The 18191-nt window shown below is 40.6% G+C and overlaps 1 long non-coding RNA gene across 1 annotated transcript in view; it reads left to right on the forward strand.

The window, feature by feature from the left end:
- The first annotated feature begins 3087 nt into the window (after positions 1 to 3087).
- LOC133767709 (uncharacterized) overlaps positions 3088 to 18191 on the forward strand; it is a 90551-nt gene continuing 75447 nt past the window's right edge. The window contains exons 1-2 of the long non-coding RNA XR_009866907.1: positions 3088 to 3160; positions 3253 to 3336. This is a non-coding gene — a long non-coding RNA (uncharacterized LOC133767709). The remainder of the gene's footprint in view (positions 3161 to 3252; positions 3337 to 18191) is intronic.

Below are 18191 nucleotides of genomic sequence, written 5' to 3' on the forward strand. Positions count from 1 at the left end.
GTCCCCTCTCATCACATCACAACTGAGGTACCTAATATCAGTGTGACCCCTTGCTGGTGAAGTTCACCTTGATCTTCTTGATCTTTGGTTTAGGCAGTATTGTCTGAGTTTCTCTGCTGTAAAGTGACTTTTTCTCCTTTCCTTACTCCGTTCTTTGGATGCACATCACTATGTGTAGCTCTCTCTTAAGAAAGTTTAGCTCCATCTTCTGGAGGTGGAAACATCTACTTATTTTAAATAGAATTCTTGTGTAGGAAAGATCTGTCTTTTATCCATTATTTAATTCAATGATGCATTTATATGGACTTGCTAGTGTTTAATTTAAATTTGAGATTATTATACAATATTGCACTATTCATTTTATTCTTGACTCTTTTGAGATTTGGCCTTTGGGAGCTCTTCTTTTGTCCCTCTGACATGCCATCATCCTTTAGTCTTTTGACCAATTTCTTGCTTTCTGTAATTACAAGATATTCCTGGTTCATCTTGTATTTTCCTCTCCTAGACCTAGAATCAGTCATTTCAGTAAATGCTCCAATTTCCTTTACTGAAGAAAAATATTAAGAAAACATGTGTATTTGCTGCTACTGAGGCATGGAATGAATGGTCAAGCTCTATTGTATACATTATAAGTAGGTGTGTAATGATTCACTTGGTCTCTCTTTATCCATATGTCTCCATTGTCCCAAGTGCTTAGTCTTATTTACTCATGAGAATAGTTTTACATGTGTTCTAGTACACACATCTCAGTATTTTATCTTTCTTACCTCTTATTCATGGAAAACTATACCCTGTATGACAGTAAGTGGTATAACTAGCTCTATAGCATTCTTTCTTTTAAAAGATTTATTTATTTATTTAAAAGGCAGAGTTACATAGAGGCAGAGGCAGATTATATATATATCTTATATATATATATATATATATATATATATATATATATATATATAGAGAGAGAGAGAGAGAGAGAGAGAGAGGTCTTCATTCTGCTGGTTCACTCCCCAGATACCCAAAATCACTGGAGCTGTGCTAATCTGAAGCCAGGAGCCAGGAGCTTCTTCCAGGTCTCCCACACAGATGCAGGAGCCCAAGGACTTGGGCCATCTTCTACTGTTTTCCCAGTTGCATTAGCAGAGAGCTGAATTGGAAATGGAGCAACTGGGACTCAGACTGGCACCCATATGGGATGCCCACACTGCAGGCGGTAGCTTTACTTACTGTGCCACAGCGCCAGCCTCAGCTTTATAGCATTCTAGCTTGTACCTGTTAATATATCAAGATGCATATGCATGTAGTAATTATATACTTAGGTAAAATCTGGCAAAAGGGGAAGGCACTGTGGGACAGAGGGTTAAGCCCAGACTGAGTGCTGGTTAAGTCCTTGTTCTCTGCTTCTGACTCAGCTCTGTGCTGATGCACCCAGGAAGCAGCATTTGATGGCTCAGGTACCCAAATCACTGCCACCCACATGGGAGACCCAGATGGAGTTCCTGGATCCTGAATTTGGCCTGGCTAAGCCCTGACTGCTGTAGCCATTTGGGAAGTGAACCGGCAGATGAAAGATTTCTCCCTCTCCCTCTCCCTCTCCCTCTCCCTCTCCCTCTCCCTCTCCCTCTCCCTCTCCCTCTCTCTCTCTTTAAATACAGATCTGGCAACACACTTGCAGAGTGCTTATGATATTATGCTGCACACTGATCTTCAAGCAGCCTCTAGCAGACATGATCATTGATTTGTAAATAGCATCCCCTTGTGTGGATCCAGCATAATCTAGACTTTGTTCAGGTGTCTCTTCATCTACTCCTCTGCTACCTATCTTAGAAGAAAATTCTGGTTAACGTTGAGCAGTTGTGATAGTCCATTCTCTTTGCCAACATGTGGATTGGAGGTAAAAATGTGACCTGCCAATAATTTGCAGGAAAGACGACTGGTAGAGACCTTCTAAGAAAGGTCATCTTTGTGAATAACTAAAGAAAGGAAGAAAGAAAAGACTCACAAATAAAGAGGAGATCACTTCTTTTTTGGAGGTCAAGGGGTGCAGCAACTTCTTATAAACACTACAGGAACTACAGCAACATGATGAGAGAGGAAGAGATAAAAGTTATAAAAATAACATCTTTGATAACATCTGATTGGGCAAATTAACAACCCCAGAGTCCTTTCCAAGGCTTCCTTGTCAAATAAGATGACAAATATTCCCTCTTATCATGGCAACTTTAATAGTTATTTCTTTTACTTGCAGCCAAAAGCAGCAGCAGAACAATACTACTTTAGAATATTCTAAAGCCACCATTAAAATGTTTTATGGATCCCAAGCCCTTTCTAAATTTCATTCATTCATTTTAAACAAATATTTACTATGATAGGGCAGCAAAAGAAGATATGGATGAAACAGTCACATATGCACATAATGACAAACTGAGCAATCAGAAGGAAAATTATAAGCAATTCTGTGAGAATAGCTAAAGGATGTCATTTATCTTGGAATGGGAGTGCATTAAGGTAAGACTTTGCTTAGCAAGCAGTGTGTGAATTGAAGTCTAAATACAAATGTGAGGAGAGAAAAGTGTTCTAGGAATGGTGTACAGCATGGACAAGCTCAAGGTGGGTCCCATGAGGAAGCTGAAGAAGAGCTGTGGGGCAGAGAGAAATTGAGGGGGGAAATGGTGCATATAACACTAACAGGGTTGGCGGGGTGCAGACTATCTAGGGCAGATTTGAAGAGAGAATTGGGGTTCTTCTTTCTGTCCTAACAGAAAAGAGGACTACAGTAAAGGGCTAGAATCTGAGGTGATGTGAGTGTATTATTTACCCAGTCCCTTCTGGGCGTTTTGAAAGGGCTTGGTCTTGCAAATGTAACACAGTATCAATGAAATGCAATAAAGATAGTTCTTATCATGATGTGTGACTTTTAAAGGAGACCCTTGGCAGAAAGCAGAACACATCCAATACTTATGTGCTGCTCTGCATTTTCTGGCTTCTCTTTAAGTCTGCTTGGGACCCTAGGCCTGGATTTTGGCAACAATGATGTGAGCCATTTCCAAGTCTGGCTCTAGATACATTCTGTGTAATCTTTCTGCCCTCTCTTCACCTGCCACAATGACCTTGGAAGATGGCATAGCTACAGGATGTAAGAGGGCTGGTGACCTGCCACAAAGTGATGGTGAGTGAGAAATAAAATTCCCTTTTAAAGATAATTGAATTTTCAGAATTTATTTGTTACTAGAGCCTAACAGGACCATATTTACTTCCTAGGACTAATGTAACAAGTTACCCCAAACTGAGTGGCAACAAGAGTTATTTTCTCACACTTCTAGAGGCAAGAAGTCTGAAACCAAGGTATGTGCAGGCCATGCTCCCTCTGAAGAGTCTGAGGAAGAATCCTTCTTTGCTTCTTCCTAGCTTCTGTTGGTTCCTTGGCTACATCCATGTGTGTGTGTGCATGTGTGTGTGTGCATGTGTGTGTGTGTGTGTTTCAGATGGCCTTCTTACGAGAACACCAATATTAGATTTAGGGTCCACTCTAATCCAGTATGACTTCATCTTTAGCTACCTAATTCCATTTGCAAAGATTCTATTTACAAATAAGACCACATTCTGAAGTTCCAGGCATTTTGGATGGACTGTGTTCAATCCTCTACAATGATTTTTTAAAATTATTTATTTATTTAAAAGGCAGAGTTACAGAGAGAGGAGGAGACACACACAAACGCACACACACAGAAAGAGAGAGACAGAGAGACAGAGAGAGAGAGGGAGAGATTTTCTATCCTCTGAGTGTTGAGCCAGGATGAACCCAAGAGCCTGAACCTCCAACCAGGTCTCCCATATGGCAGCAGGGATCCAAGTACTTGGGCTACTTTCCACTGCTTTCCCGGTAGGATTAGTCGGGAGCTGGTTCAGAAGTGGAACAGCTAGGACTTGAACTGGTGCCTATATGTGATGCTGGCATTGCGAGTGATAGCTTGACTCACTGTTCCATAATGCTGGCCTCTACCACAATGACTTAAATAGGGTACAACACACAATAGCACTTCTTAAAAACCACCATTTCTCTCCTTCCTGACCTTAGAGCAGCTCTGGGATTCACTGCTCTATTCCACTGTCCCCTTTTTACCTTTATTCTTCTCCCAGCTTTCAATCTGCATTACTGTCACTTTTTTACCACCTCACTTTCTCCAATCCCCCTGTGTTCCATCTTTCCATACATTTATCTGAACTTAGGAGCACAAGTCATGGCAATGGGGCCAGCAAAAGCAGAGCATTCTTAGAGGGCAGAATGAAAGGGAGGAAATTAAACGGCAAAAGTAAAATATTTTGGTGAGTGAGTTGAAATGGAAGGCCAGAGTAGTCTCAAATTAATAGGCTATCCAAATCAAATTGGCATTTTAATTTGCAATTTTGTCTTATTGTTGAGGTGAGCAAGAATGTATGTCAAGAGGCCACTGGGAGGCTATTGTGACAGTTTTTAGGGCTTGACCAGGGTGATGGTAGAGGAACACAAGTGGATATATTTTCCAGGGGATAAAACTGATGGGACTTGGGTGAGGAGAGAATCTGTGCAAAGCTATGGATCCTCTTTCCAAGAAACTGCACCTACAGAAGCTTTTAGACAAGGCCAAGTGACTCTTCTTTGCAGACCCCTGAAACCCACCCTTATAACTCAGGGAACAGTCCTGGACCATGAGGGATCACCACAGACCTCCGGAAATGCTGATTCTCTCACCAAAGCTTCTAGTAGCTGTTGTGAGTGTTGCCTGAAATGAGTGAAGCCATTGGCTTCAACAGTCCAGTGCCTGAATGGAGCAGTGGCTCATTTGTGCAGAGATGGACCAAAGAGGCAGCTGCACAAAGGGCTTAGATAACCATATTTCCCCAAAGCTATAGCAGAGAAGTGCAATTTCAAAACAGGAAAAGCCAGTGGGAACCTGCAGCAGAGGTGAAGGAGACAGTTCCCTGATGACAGAACACATAGTGCAGCTGAGCAGTAGGAATGTACGTAAGAGGGAATGGGACATGCCGATCTTTGTGTGATCCTCAGCCCTGATTGTGTGGGTCAGGCCAGTGTCTGTACACAAGCAACGTGTGTGTCAGGTATGTACTGCAACGCTGTGTGAACATTCAGTACTGCCTGCTGCACACCCTGGAGGCTCAGTAAACAGATTGTTCTGTTTTGCCTCCTGTGTTGTGACGACATGGTCAAGCTTGGTTGGGATATGGGGAACCTCCAGACTCACATACTGCTAGGGGAAGCAGGGTAAGGTGAGTCCGATTGGACTGGGGCCAGAGGGATGGAAATGATTGCAAGTGACCTTTTGGAAGAGCTTGCCTAAAGAAGATAGCTAACCATCTTCATTACCAGGGAGGTACTGAATCCCCATGTCCTCTTCTGAGGTTCTAGTCTTGCACCTTTCCCAGAAACTCCAGGAAGCTGCCCACCAAACTCAGCACTTCCTCTCAACTTTCAGAATTGGGTATCATCCCTCCTGGGCTTACAGTGATTTCCAGCCTGAGCTCTAGAGTCAGATACCTAGTATGCCTCTGACTCAGATGCTTCCTGTAAGTGTAATCTTGATTAATTGTCCTTACTCTCCCAACCTCCTTTCTTCATCTGTAGGTAAGAAAGATAACTCTAAATCAAGAATAGACAAGATAATTAAATGAGATCATGCACGTAAAAGCATTTGATGTAAGGTCCAGTACATATAAATATTACCTGATATTATTGTTATATTTTGTGGTTGACTGGGGATGGGTCTTACAGACAGAGCTATTCCTTGGCTTGGCCCCGGCTCCTGTTTATGATGGCTCTGTCTCTTTGCCACCAATCTGAGATGCTGAGAGTCTAAGGAATCTCCAGGTTGAGATGCATTATTGCAGTCTGGGGGAAACTCTGCTTGCATGCGTGTGAGAGGACACTCACATGCTTATACCTTTAATGGAGGGATGATCATCGACCCCCATGTCAGTTTGGTGTGATTCTTCCTCTTCATCGTTACCACTCGGAGCTAAGAACAGAGAGCACCCCACATATCCAACATATCCTGGGGAAATGGTGAAGGGGACTCATCTTCTTTCAGAAAAGCTTGTTAAAGATTCAGTACATGGGACTTATGGGAGAAGGTTAATAACTGCCATTGATTTGTAGCAGGGGTGGGGATGTCAGTCTTGGGATCTGTGAGCATATGAAAAGACATTTATCAGAAAGGTAGTGATACCTTATTCTCCCACAGCAGTAATAGCAAAGGATCAAATTTTAAAAATTATCAAAGGGTCCATTTAGATACAAAGTAGGCAGTACAGAGATAATCAAAGTTGAACCAGCTCAGAAGACAGAGAAACTACGATTGTTCCGGATATCCTTGAAAATGCATTTAAGATAGAAAATGTGTCGAGGTGAACATCGGCAGGCATCTGTTTGGGTTTGTCTGGCTTTCTAAGGAAACAATAACCACGGCATTTTCTTCTAATAATGACTTTTTCCCTTTCCCTTTGCATTTGTATTGTCTGTGTTGTCACTGCTCCATATTCTCTATTCCCTTTTTATACTTGGTTCCATGGTGATATCCAGAACTTTTTAGTGCTCAGTTAAGCTGAAAACTAATACCCTCACTCCTTTCAAATGACTCTTGAAAATGTTCATACTCCACTTTCAACCCAGGGCTGGTCCGTGGACTGTTTTAATGCCATAGCAAAGATCAACACAGAACTGAAGATGAAAGAAGAAAGGGAGAAGGGGTCTTGACTTTAGGTTTTATCCAGTTCGCCAAGGTCTTTTGACCTTGTGAATGTCTGTGGTAGACTTCAGTTGTTTTAGTTCCCAGCATTTATTTTTTACTCTTCAGGTTACAAAGCCTTGATGTTGCTTTGAGGAATGGCTTTCTTTTCTCCCCACATGCTCTACCCCACTGTATGCAATCCTGTTGGGACTGTCAAAGTGGCCCAGACTTCTTCCCCTAGGCAAGATTGAGTAAGCGATACAGTTAGGCTAAGTATTTACTTCCTTCCTGAAACTGAAGTATTAAGCAAAACAGCACAAAAGGACAAAACAGTTGGAGACCCTTCATCACGACAGTAGTAATTTGAAGAAGTGACATATTAAATACTTCTTGACACTTTCATAGCAGTGGCTGTTCTGTTCCTTGTCCTTATTGGAGCCTGTGTTTTCTGTGTCTTTTTTTTTTTTTTTGATTATTGGTATTGAGATAGTTGTAACGTTTTGGAGGAGTCATTACACATAGTGTCCTAATACAATGTACCTCAAAGTTTGTGCATTTGCTGAGTCTTCAGGGAGTGCTTTATCTTCATTGCTATAGTATAACTCTACGTTTTAAATACTAGGCTATACAACACCTTGTAGAGATAGAATCTGGATGTGATGTAAGCAGCTCATTTGGCAATGCTTCAGAGGAATATACCCTAACTTCAAAACAATTTATGTCCCAAATGTCTGAAGGCAGACAAATACTCTCAGAAGAGGAATATTTCCTAAGTGGATGCAGCCAATATGTAGATTTTATTACAGCCCTGTCAGGAACCAATGACTTACACATTGCTGTTGCTTAGACATAAACCTTTCACAGATCGTGATAAATACCTCTTTGATACACTTCCCTCAGCAAAACTCTTTAGCAGTGAACTGTAACCAGAAGCCATGTGGGTGGTAGAAAAAAAATTGCTTTGGATTATAAGGAAGATTTCAGATTAAATTATTCAAGTTAAACAGGGGGTAGGACGATTTCTACACTTGTAATAGAAAATGTATGAATAGTTTTTACATTTTGACCAGTGTTAACTTGATAGGTCAGATTAAAGAAAAAGGAAATGATAACACAATGAATCCTAGCATTGTTGTTAGAAACTCTCACTGATAAATATCGGCTTCTACCATAATGAAACACAATTTACTCAAGAGTCTGCTCCCTATTTCCCCTCTGCTTCCAATTCTGATTGTTGTCTTATTTCCTTAAGGCCTCACTTAGTAAGTGCTGTGTGACAAACTACTCCAAACATTAATTACTTATGATATTGTGGATTGACTGAATGCCATTTCTGTTCTTAGTTGGGCCTTATCATATATTTCTGATGAGTTTTTTTTAAATTTTAGGAGTATAGAGTCCTTTTTTTAAAGGTTTTTTTTTTAAAGATTTATTTATTTATTTGAAAGTCCAAGTTACACACAGAGAGAAGGAGAGGCACACACACACAGAGAGAGAGAAAGGAAGAGAGAGAGAGAGAGAGAGAGAGAGGTCTTCCATCTGTTGGTTCACTCCCCAATTGGCTACAATGGCTGGAGCTGAGCCAATCTGAAGCCAGGAGCCAGGAGCTTCTTCCAGATCTCTCCTATGGGTGCAGGGGCCCAAGAACTTGGGCTATCTTCTTCTGCTTTCCCAGGCCATAGCAGAGAGGATTGAGTCATTTTTTTCCTTTTGTTAGGAGGAGCCATGGAGTCATGTTGCAAAAGATCCAAGTACACAGAGACATGAAAACTTGAGGTCATTATTATTCTCTTACCTTAAGAAGTTTGTAAATTTATTAAACTGCTTTTTTTTTTTTTTGGCACCAAGTATAAGAATAGATGGAAAGGAATAGCAAACCAGAGAGGAAAGAAGTGGAAAAGAGAGAGAGAGAGTTTATATGGGTTGTATGTTATAAAGGATTTGGCAAATGAGAGTCTTCAATGAAACTTCAGTATTGAAAAGCAAAAGGGATAAGAAGAAATGGGCATTGAAAATGTGTAGCTTTTGAATTTTATCCCTTTTGGTCCTTGGTAAGAGATGTAAGCAAAATGGCATTTCCATCAAATTACTTTTTTCACTATTAAATCATGCAATTTTTTTCAACATAGCCATGCAAGGAAGAGCTATGTGAGGTCCCAGCACTTATTTGGAGGAAGTCCTTGGATCTCTAAAGGAAGTCCCTTTTGAAAAAAGTTGTAAAAAACTGCAGGAAAAGTAAAATGTTGATTCCTTTTTTCCCTCTGGAGAACAATCAATCATGTTTAGATGTTTAATATTTCCTGATCACCATCAGGTTCAGCATGTCAAAATTTTGAACAAATATGTTCTTTGAAGACTCAGTAGATTTAGTTTTTTCAAATATCTGTGAAATGTAAAGAAATAATGTATTGACTAGCTGCTAGGTATATAATGCTGCCAGCTTGTTTGAATACTTGACAGATAGCTCTTCTGAGTTCATACTTTTGTTCACCCATTTCTAGCCTGAGGGTGTCAGTGCTTGAAATCTAAAATGTCTATGGAATGAATAGGCAGCAGTCTGGAAGCCAAAGCTTAATTAAGTAACTTGAGTTCCTCCAGCCTGTATTCACGCTCTGACTTCATCCTTGCCCAACCCAGTAAACCTGGGTATGTTTTCTTGATAAAGCTTGTTTTTAAACCTAAAGTGAGGATACCATTCCTTTTGGTTGATGGAGGAAGCAGGAGAAAGTTGCAAAGACCTTTGACTCTTAGAGCACTGGAGAGCTATATGTTCTGAGCTCTATTTTGTCCAGAATGACCCACCACTATTCTGGCTCAGATACCTGCTTTGGGCAAAGTTGCAGAAGACACAAACTTGCCCCATTGTGTACTAGCTAGATTAGATGAGATCACCTCCCTTCCTGTCAACTTCTCAGAAACCATCTTTCCAATGGCTCATCCCTCAAGTGTTTAAGAAATAGAAGGAAAACAGTATGCCTCTTCTGTGTGCTTGCACAACAATGGCAATTTCGTTTATACCTAAACTCTACAATAAAACAAAGGACAATTTCTCTTCCAATCCCTGGGCAAGGGCCAAAGAGAAAAGTGGAATGTGGGATGGAATAGCATGGGTCATCCCCTCAATTATTAATGCTCATTTTTGCCTTCCTGAGGCTGTCAATTACAAACAAATTGGCCCACACAACATCTCAGGGAAAACTCAAGGTCAGACAAGTCTTTTGATTCAAAGTGGACTTGCGATGCTGTGCTTTTCTTCCAACTAAGCAATGAGAACTTAAATGTTTTCCTAAAACTTCTAAATAAGTGGTATCCATGTCTCCAAGCTGGTACTTGTCATGGAACAAAGGAAGAAAAAGACTGATCTGGAGGAAGTGGAGTCTGACAAATTCCCTTTTCATTTGAGATGTTTTCTCTTTGAGGAGATCTGTCATGATGGTGAAGAGAGGGTTAGCAAAAGTATTATTCCTGAACTTTCCAACTTAGAAATAGTTTCTATAGAAATAAACAATTTAAAGCGAGTTATAATCATTCAAATTCTTTTGTTCAGTAAGTAGTTACTAAGAGCTTACCTTGTGCTAGACCCAGTGTCTGCTTAGAGTAAATAATACAACTTCCTGCTCATATGAGAATGAGATTGAAATGAGAGTAGGGGAACACGGACAATAGCCAATAAAAATAAACTCTGTCAAATGTCATAGTGATAAGGAGCAGAATAAGTTGAGAATGGGGATTGAGGTAACGTTCATGATGACAGTGTGCTCTTTTGGACATGGTGCTAAGGCAGGTGGGGGGCTTCTCTACTGAGGGAGGACTGAGCACTGTGGATACCCAGCAACTGGTCTGTTCAGAGAGACCAGGACATTAGATGCAAGATAAGGTAGATGACATCCAGTTCAAACTAAATTTCAAGTAAAAAAAAATACAGTGTATTTTTATGGGACATACTAATACTAAATAAATCATTGTTTACCCAAGTTGAACTTGAAATAGATATAGTGCATTTGTATTTGCTGAATGTGGAAATCTATGCCAGACCGTGGGGAAAAGTATGTTTAGTGTGTTTAAGCAAGAACTGGAAGGCTCAGGGTTGGTGTTGTAGCCTAGTGGGTAAAGATGACAGCTGCAACACCAGCATCCCATATGGGCATCAGTTTGTTTCCCTGTTGCTTTGCTTCTGGTCCAGCTCCTTGCTAATTAGCCTGCGAAAAGCAGTGGAAGATGACCCAAGTGTTTAAGCCCCTGCCTCCCTTGTGAGAGACCCAGATGAAGCTCCTGGTTCCTGGCTTCAACCTGGCCCAGCCCTGACCATTATGCCCATCCAAGGAGTGAAATAGTGGATGAAAAATCTCTCTCTCTCTCTTATCCCTCTCTCTCTTTCTGTCTCTCCCTCTCTCTCTCTCTGTAACTTTGACTTTCAAATAAATAAATTAATTAAAAAACAGCAAGAAGTCTAATGAGTAAGCAAGGGCCAATAGGAGATGAGGTCCTAAAGTTATCAGGCTGTTGGTCTTCCTGACATTAGCTTTTCCTGTGAGTGTAATAGGAAGCCAGTGGGAGGCAGTGAATAGAGAAGTATCAAGACTCACTCATTTTTTAAAAATTGTTTAATGAATTTTATTCACTATTCATTCAAATTATTGAATACCCATTTCATTTATGGATGTAAGACAATGTTAGGATCCTTTCCCTGTTTTCCAAACTGATCATCCACTATCTGAGGCAAACTGTTAACAAAGTAGCTAGGTAACAGTGTAAATGTTTGGATCAGCAAGAGTGGTCAGCACAAGGTACCATAGGCTTACTCAGGCCAGAAAATTTTGGAAAGACTATTGCAAGAGGTTGCAAATGGTTCAGGAAGGATGGCTGGGAAGGATCATCTTTATCTCCTGTCTCAGGCATGCAGTCGTCATTCTCTAAACTGAATGGAGCTCTGGGGGTAACTTCAGGCTGTACATCCAATATTCTCTGGAGACATTGCTGTCCCAGTACACCATGCCTGGACAGCCCATCCAGAACCAAATGGACTGTAGGCTGGGCAGGAATACCCCAAAGAAAAGATGAGAGAACCATAGCTCTCTGAACACAACAAAGTGAATCTTCTCCACTCTGACACACCACATGAACATCCCTTGCCTGCAGCAGGACTAGGGGCTCAGTAAATGTGTATTTAACAAAAATAACCTTGAATTATTTGTCCTTGAATACTCCTGCCTTTGAGAAGTTAGAATACAGAAATAATTCTTGGCACACCACAGAAGCTGACAAATACTTATGAAATAAATATCCAACTTGCTCATCAATTTGCAGGAAGCATCTTAAAGTGTTTCTGATAATCAACTTCATCAATTAGCTTTAATTTAGCTAATTAATTTTTGAGATTTTTGAGTGAGCATAAAAGAGATCTTGTGTCCCGTATCTCTCTAAAATGGCCAGAGAACTTCATAGGAGGCTATGTTTGTCATCCAAAGCAAGGGGACAGGGGCTAAGACCTCTTGGGTCTCAAGAACACTTCTTGGAAATACAGTTGGTGCAGGTCCTCCCTATAAAACCTGGCTGTGTCCAGAGGAGTGTTCTGTGCACACATCACTCCCTAAAAGCTAAAGTGCTATAAAGGATGCTGGTATTCTCTACAGAACAGTCATAAAGTATTTCTAGAAACTCTCTGTCTTAGCTCCTTAGTGCCATTGTAAGAATTACCACAGACTTTATGGCTTAAAAATCTATTGTCCTAGTTCTGGAGGGCAGAAGTCTAGAGTCAAGGTGTCGGCAGGGCCACACTCTCTGAAGACTGCAGGTGGAAACCTTTGCTTATTGATTCCAGTGGATCCAAGAGTTCCTTGGCCTTTGGCAATATCATTTCAAAATCTCACTTTGTGATCACATGGTGCTTCCTTATTTTGTCTCAAAACGTGCCTTTCTCTTATAAGGACTCTTGTCATTGGATGTCAGCCCACTCAGATGATCTTATCAAAGCCCTTAACAAAATTACACATGCAAAGAAACTTTCCTTTTGTTGCAAAGTTGTCTTTAAGGTATAAAAATTTCATTTAAGATGCTCGACTAGTTACTTTGGATCAGGGAAAACATAGGTATCTGTCTTTTTGGCACTGGCTTATTTCACTAAATATACTTGTTTCCAGTTGCACCCATTTTGTTGAAAAAGACAGGATTTCATTCCTTTTTTTTATAGCTGAGTAGTACTCCATAGTGTATATATACTATAATTTCTTTGTCCAGTCATCAATTTTTGGACATCTAATTTGATTCCATATCTTAGCTGTTGTGAATTGAGCTGCAATGAACATGGGGATACAAATAAATCTTTCATCTACTGATTTCATTTTGTTTGTGTAAATTTCCAGAAGTGAGATTCCGGATTGTATGGTCTATCTATTTTCAGATTTCTGAGCTATCCCATACTGTCTTCCACAAGGGCTGCACAAGCTTACATTCCCACCAACAGTGGATTAGGGTACCTTTCCCCCCACACCCTCACCAGCATTTATTGTTTGTTGATTTCTGTATGAAAGCCATTTTAACTGGGGTGAGGTAAAAACTCACTGTGCTTTCGATTTGAATTTCCCTGATGGTTAGTGATCAAAGGCATTTTTTCTTTTTTTTTTAATTTTTTAACTTTTATTTAATGAATATAAATTTCCAGTGTACAGCTTATGGGTTACAATGGCTTCCCCCTCCCATAACTTCCCTCCCACCCACAACCCTCCCCTCTCCCGCCCCCTCTTCCCTTCCATTCACATCAAGATTCATTTTCAATTCTCTTTATATACAGAAGATCAATTTAGTATAAAGATTTCAACAGTTTGCACCCACATAGAAACACAAAGTGAAACATACTGTTTGAGTACTAGTTATAGCATTAAATCACAATGTACAGCACATTAAGGACAGAGATCCCACATGAGGAGCAAGTGCACAGTGGCTCCTGTTGTTGACCCAACAAATTGACACTCTAGTTTATGGCGCCAGTAACCACCCTAGGCTCTCGTCATGAGTTGCCAAGGCTATGGAAGCCTTCCAAGTTTGCCGACTCTGATCATATTTAGACAACGTCATAAAAGACAGAGTGAGGATAGTAACCAATGATCCTAAGAGTGGCATTTACCAGGTTTGAACAATTATACAGCATTAAGTGGGGAAGAGAACCATCAGTACACACAGGTTGGGAGTAGAGCCATTGGTGGTAGAGTAGAGGTTATGATTACAAAGGAATGAGGCCCAAGTGCGCTAACAGGGTCTAGAACAAAGGACAGAGTCATTATTAGAGGAGCTAAGAAAGGTGCTGTCTAAGCTACAATTAAGTTTTCTGATTGAGAGGCAAATAGAACCTGACAAAAGGGGCTTGATAATAATCTGGTGGGCTTTAGGCCTTGTAAGTTAAGAGACTCAGACCTATCTATCTCTTCACGTGGGGTACATCCTAAGGGAGGTGTGAACCTCCTAGGGGAAGGCACTCTGTTGACTTTCATGACTTGGCTGGGCTGGGAGGAGAGCTGGTCTGGTAAAGGCAGGTGGCATCTCTAACAAGAAATTTACAGTTCTGCCTGCAATGTTGCTGACCCTACTTGACCATCCCCTCAGCTGCAGTGGTCACTTTGGAAGTTGGGCTGAGTGAAGGGCTTTTCAGCTTAGAGCCAATAAGATCTGTGGCTCTGACCTGGACATCCTTCGACTCCAGGGCAGGTCCATTTCCAGTGATCCAACTCTTGGCAGAGCTGCCAGGGCTCTTCACAAGCTGACTTCTGCTGAAGCCCAGGCTTATCACATTGAAAGCCACTGCAGTGGACTGGCCTGTTGGGTCTCCTTGAGGGCAGATCACTGTACAGATCAGCCATTAATAGGCCTGCCACCCATTGCTTCTGATGCCTAGCTTGCTTTTCCTCCTGGTTTTTTGTTAAAGCAGACCTGAGGATGCAAGTCAAGGGAGTGCCCAAGTCCCATCTCTAATCTTCGGTGGCCTGAACTACAAGTCTATAGTCACAGGCATGTTCTGTAGTAGTTTTTCTAAGGTAGACAATGCCCATGAGGAAAATTATATTCTCACTTTAAAACTTTCTTTCCCTTTGGTCTGAAAGGGAGGTTTTTTCTACTTACTGTATACTTCGCTGATGGCGAAGTGAATCTAGCTATGAGATTATTATTTAAGTTCTTATTTTGGCTATGCTATTACAGAAAAATGTTAGCCGTCTCTTTTATAAGGTCTAAAGATTAAATTGTGTGTCCTACAGATTCCTTCATAATAGAATTAGTTTCCTACCTTGAAGAGAATAGAGAAATGAAAGAACATGTTTGGCTTAGAATAGAGAAATGAGGGAGCAAGTCCTAGATTGCTTGCTGACAATAGCAATATTACATGAATACTTAGCAAACCGTTTCAATCATTAGATAACAACTTAAGAAAACATTTACCAGAAGGTCCAATGCCTTCTATAAATTTTAAGAATCATGTATTTGAAAACACCTCTTAAATATCTAACATGGTGTAGTTTGTTTAACCAGTAAACTTAGGCACAACCATATAAAATGTTTTTAGTTTCTTTCTACCAACAAGTTTAAAACATATGATACACAGATTCAGGTCCCACAAATTAAAATGTATCTTTGATTGATTTTAGCAGCTTAAATTTATGGACAATCTTATCTATAAGCCATTTAAAATAAAATTTCCCCATGTGGACATACAATATGTACACACATATAACATAGCATAATAGACCAATATAGCAATTTTAATAATAGCTTTTAAAATCTTTAACTCTTTTTATAGATTGCCAATTGATTTGAATTGCTTTTTGTTTTTAGATTACTTTAACACATTGCTTTAACAGAGCATCAGAGTTTAATTCTATGTCAAAGATAAATTGAGCTTCCTGTGATCTTTTGCTGTGAGGTTTCCTTCCTTTACCTTCTTTCATATTGGTGACCATGTTTCTGTGTTTCTGTGTGTAACACATCTTTAAGCATCTTTTGCAGGGCAGGATGAGTGGCAACAAATTCTTTCAGTTTCTGTTTGCTATGAAAAGTCTTAATTTCACCTTCATTCACAAATGAGAGCTTTGCAGGATATAGTATTCTGGGCTGGCAGTTGTTCTCTCTTAGTACCTGGGCTATGTCTCGCCATTCCCTTCTAGCTTGTAGGGTTTCTGATGAGAAGTCTGCTGTGAGTCTAATTGGAGATCCTCTGAGAGTAATCTGACGTTTCTCTCTTGCACCTTTTAGAATATTTTCTTTATGTTTCACTGTGGTGAGTTTGATTACAACGTGTCGTGGTGAGGATCTCTTTTGGTCATGTTTATTAGGGGTTCTATAAGCTTCCTGTACTAAGATGCCTCTGTCCTTCTCCAAACCTGGGAAATTTTCTGCTAGTATGTCACTGAAAATGCCTTCTAATCCTTTCTCCCTCTCCATGCCTTCAGGAACTCTTAGAACCCGAATGTTGGGTTTTTTAATAGTATCCTGTAGATTCCCGACAATATTTTTTAGATTTCTGATTTCTTCTTCTTTTCTTTGGTTTGCCTGTTTCCTTTCCTGTTCTCTGTCTTCTAAGTCCGATATTCTCTCTTCTGCTTCGCCCATTCTGTTTTTAAGGCTCTCTAATGTGTTTGTCATTTGATCTATTGAATTCTTCATTTCATTATGATTTCTCGTCACTATCAGAGTTTCTTGTTCCACTAGTTGTTTCATTTCATTTTGATTCCTCCTTAATATTTCATTTTCACGAGAGAGATTTTCTATCTTGTCCATTAAGGATTTCTGTAGTTCAAGAATTTGTTTTTGAGAACTTCTTAATGTTCTTAGCAATTTTTTGAGATCTGCTTCTTGCATTTCTTCGATCTCATCATCTTCATAATCTTGAATTGGGGTGTCTTTTTCATTTGGGGGCGTCATAGTGTCTTCCTTGTTCTTGTTACCTCGGTTTTTGCGTTTGTTGTATGGCATGTTGGAGATATTTGGTTTCTTCACTGTGGTGTTTTTTCTTGTTACACTATGGCTCTAGATTAAGTGGACTGTCTGCTTTCGGTGGAGCCTTAGAGGCTTGAGATGAGTGTGGACTGAGAGCTGTGTTTGGTTCCTCAGGGTTGAGGGTGTGTCAAAGATGACACTCCCAGGTTAGGTGTGGTAAATCTCTTTCTTTTTTTTTTTTTTTTTTTTTTTTTGATTCAAATGGGAAGTAATTCCGCACAGCTGAACGTAATTGGAGGTAGTTAGCAGGCAAATGATATACCCACAGGAGCCAGAGATTGGAAGCTCTTTCCCAAGGACCACACAGGGAATCTCTGCTGCCCTTGGTGTGGGCTCCAATTCTCCTGCAGTCTCCCACTGGGTTGCCAAGTTAGATCCTAATCTCCTGTTATTTCACCCCTCCCCCCAGAGTCAGGTTTTTCTGCTAGGCTCAGGGCCGGTGCAGACCTGAGGTCGCCCTGCTTATGACGTATGTCCAAAATGGCGCCTGCTCTTTGTCTTGCTCACCTTTGAGGGGTGAGCGGAGAGAGAGAAACTCGTGTCCATATCGGTCACTTTTTTTTTTTTTTCCTCTCTCTCTTCTAGTTAGCCTGGTGAACTTTTCCTCACGGAGTTTCAAGCCTCGTTCCCTCTAGTCTCCTCTTTCCGCTTGCCTGCTGGTGTCTCAGGCTATTGAGGTTCAGCTCACCTCGCGTTCCAGCGCTGGTGCATTGAGTCTGCCGCTGGTGTCCCGAACCTGGGCTCCCACGCTCTCCACGCAGGTCCACTGTGAATCACTAGTTCCGGAAGAGTTTCTGCTGCTGTTTCTTCCCCTACTCTTCCTTGACCCTGCAGTATCTCCACTTTTATTAACCTGTGTGTCTTGCTGAACTATCAGTGTGCTCCCTTCCTATTCCGCCATCTTGCCGCCTCCGCAAAGGCATTTTTTCATGTGTCTGTGGCCATCTGAATTTCCTCTTGAAAAATACCTGTTCAAGTCTTTGCCTATTTCTTAACTGGATTATTTGTTTTGTTGTTGTTGAGTTTCTTCAGCTCTTTATAGATTCTGAATGTTAACGCTTTACAATCTCATAGTTTGCAAATATTTTCTCATAATCTGTCAGTTGCTTCTTCACTGTGTTGAATGTTTTTTTGTAGTGCAGAAGCTTCTCAACTGTATGCAATCCCATTTGTCACTCAGGCTTTGATTGCCTCTGCTTCTGGGGTCTTTTGCCTATGTAAAAAAAATCTTTGCCTATGTCAATGTCTTGCAGAGTTTCCCCACTGTTCTCTGGTACTTGTTAGTATCACATTGTAGATTTAGAACCTTGATCCATTTTGAGTGCATTTTTGTGTGAGATATAAGGTATGAGTCTAGTTTCACACTTCTACACATGGAGATTCAGTTTTCCCAGCACCATTTGTTGAGGAGCCTGTCCTTGCTCCAGGGATTGATTTTAGCTCCTTTGTCAAAGATAAGTTGGTTGTAGATGTGTGGATTGATTTCTGGAATTT

Source organism: Lepus europaeus, chromosome 1 (assembly GCF_033115175.1).
Source record: "Lepus europaeus isolate LE1 chromosome 1, mLepTim1.pri, whole genome shotgun sequence".
Lineage (NCBI taxonomy): Eukaryota > Metazoa > Chordata > Mammalia > Lagomorpha > Leporidae > Lepus > Lepus europaeus.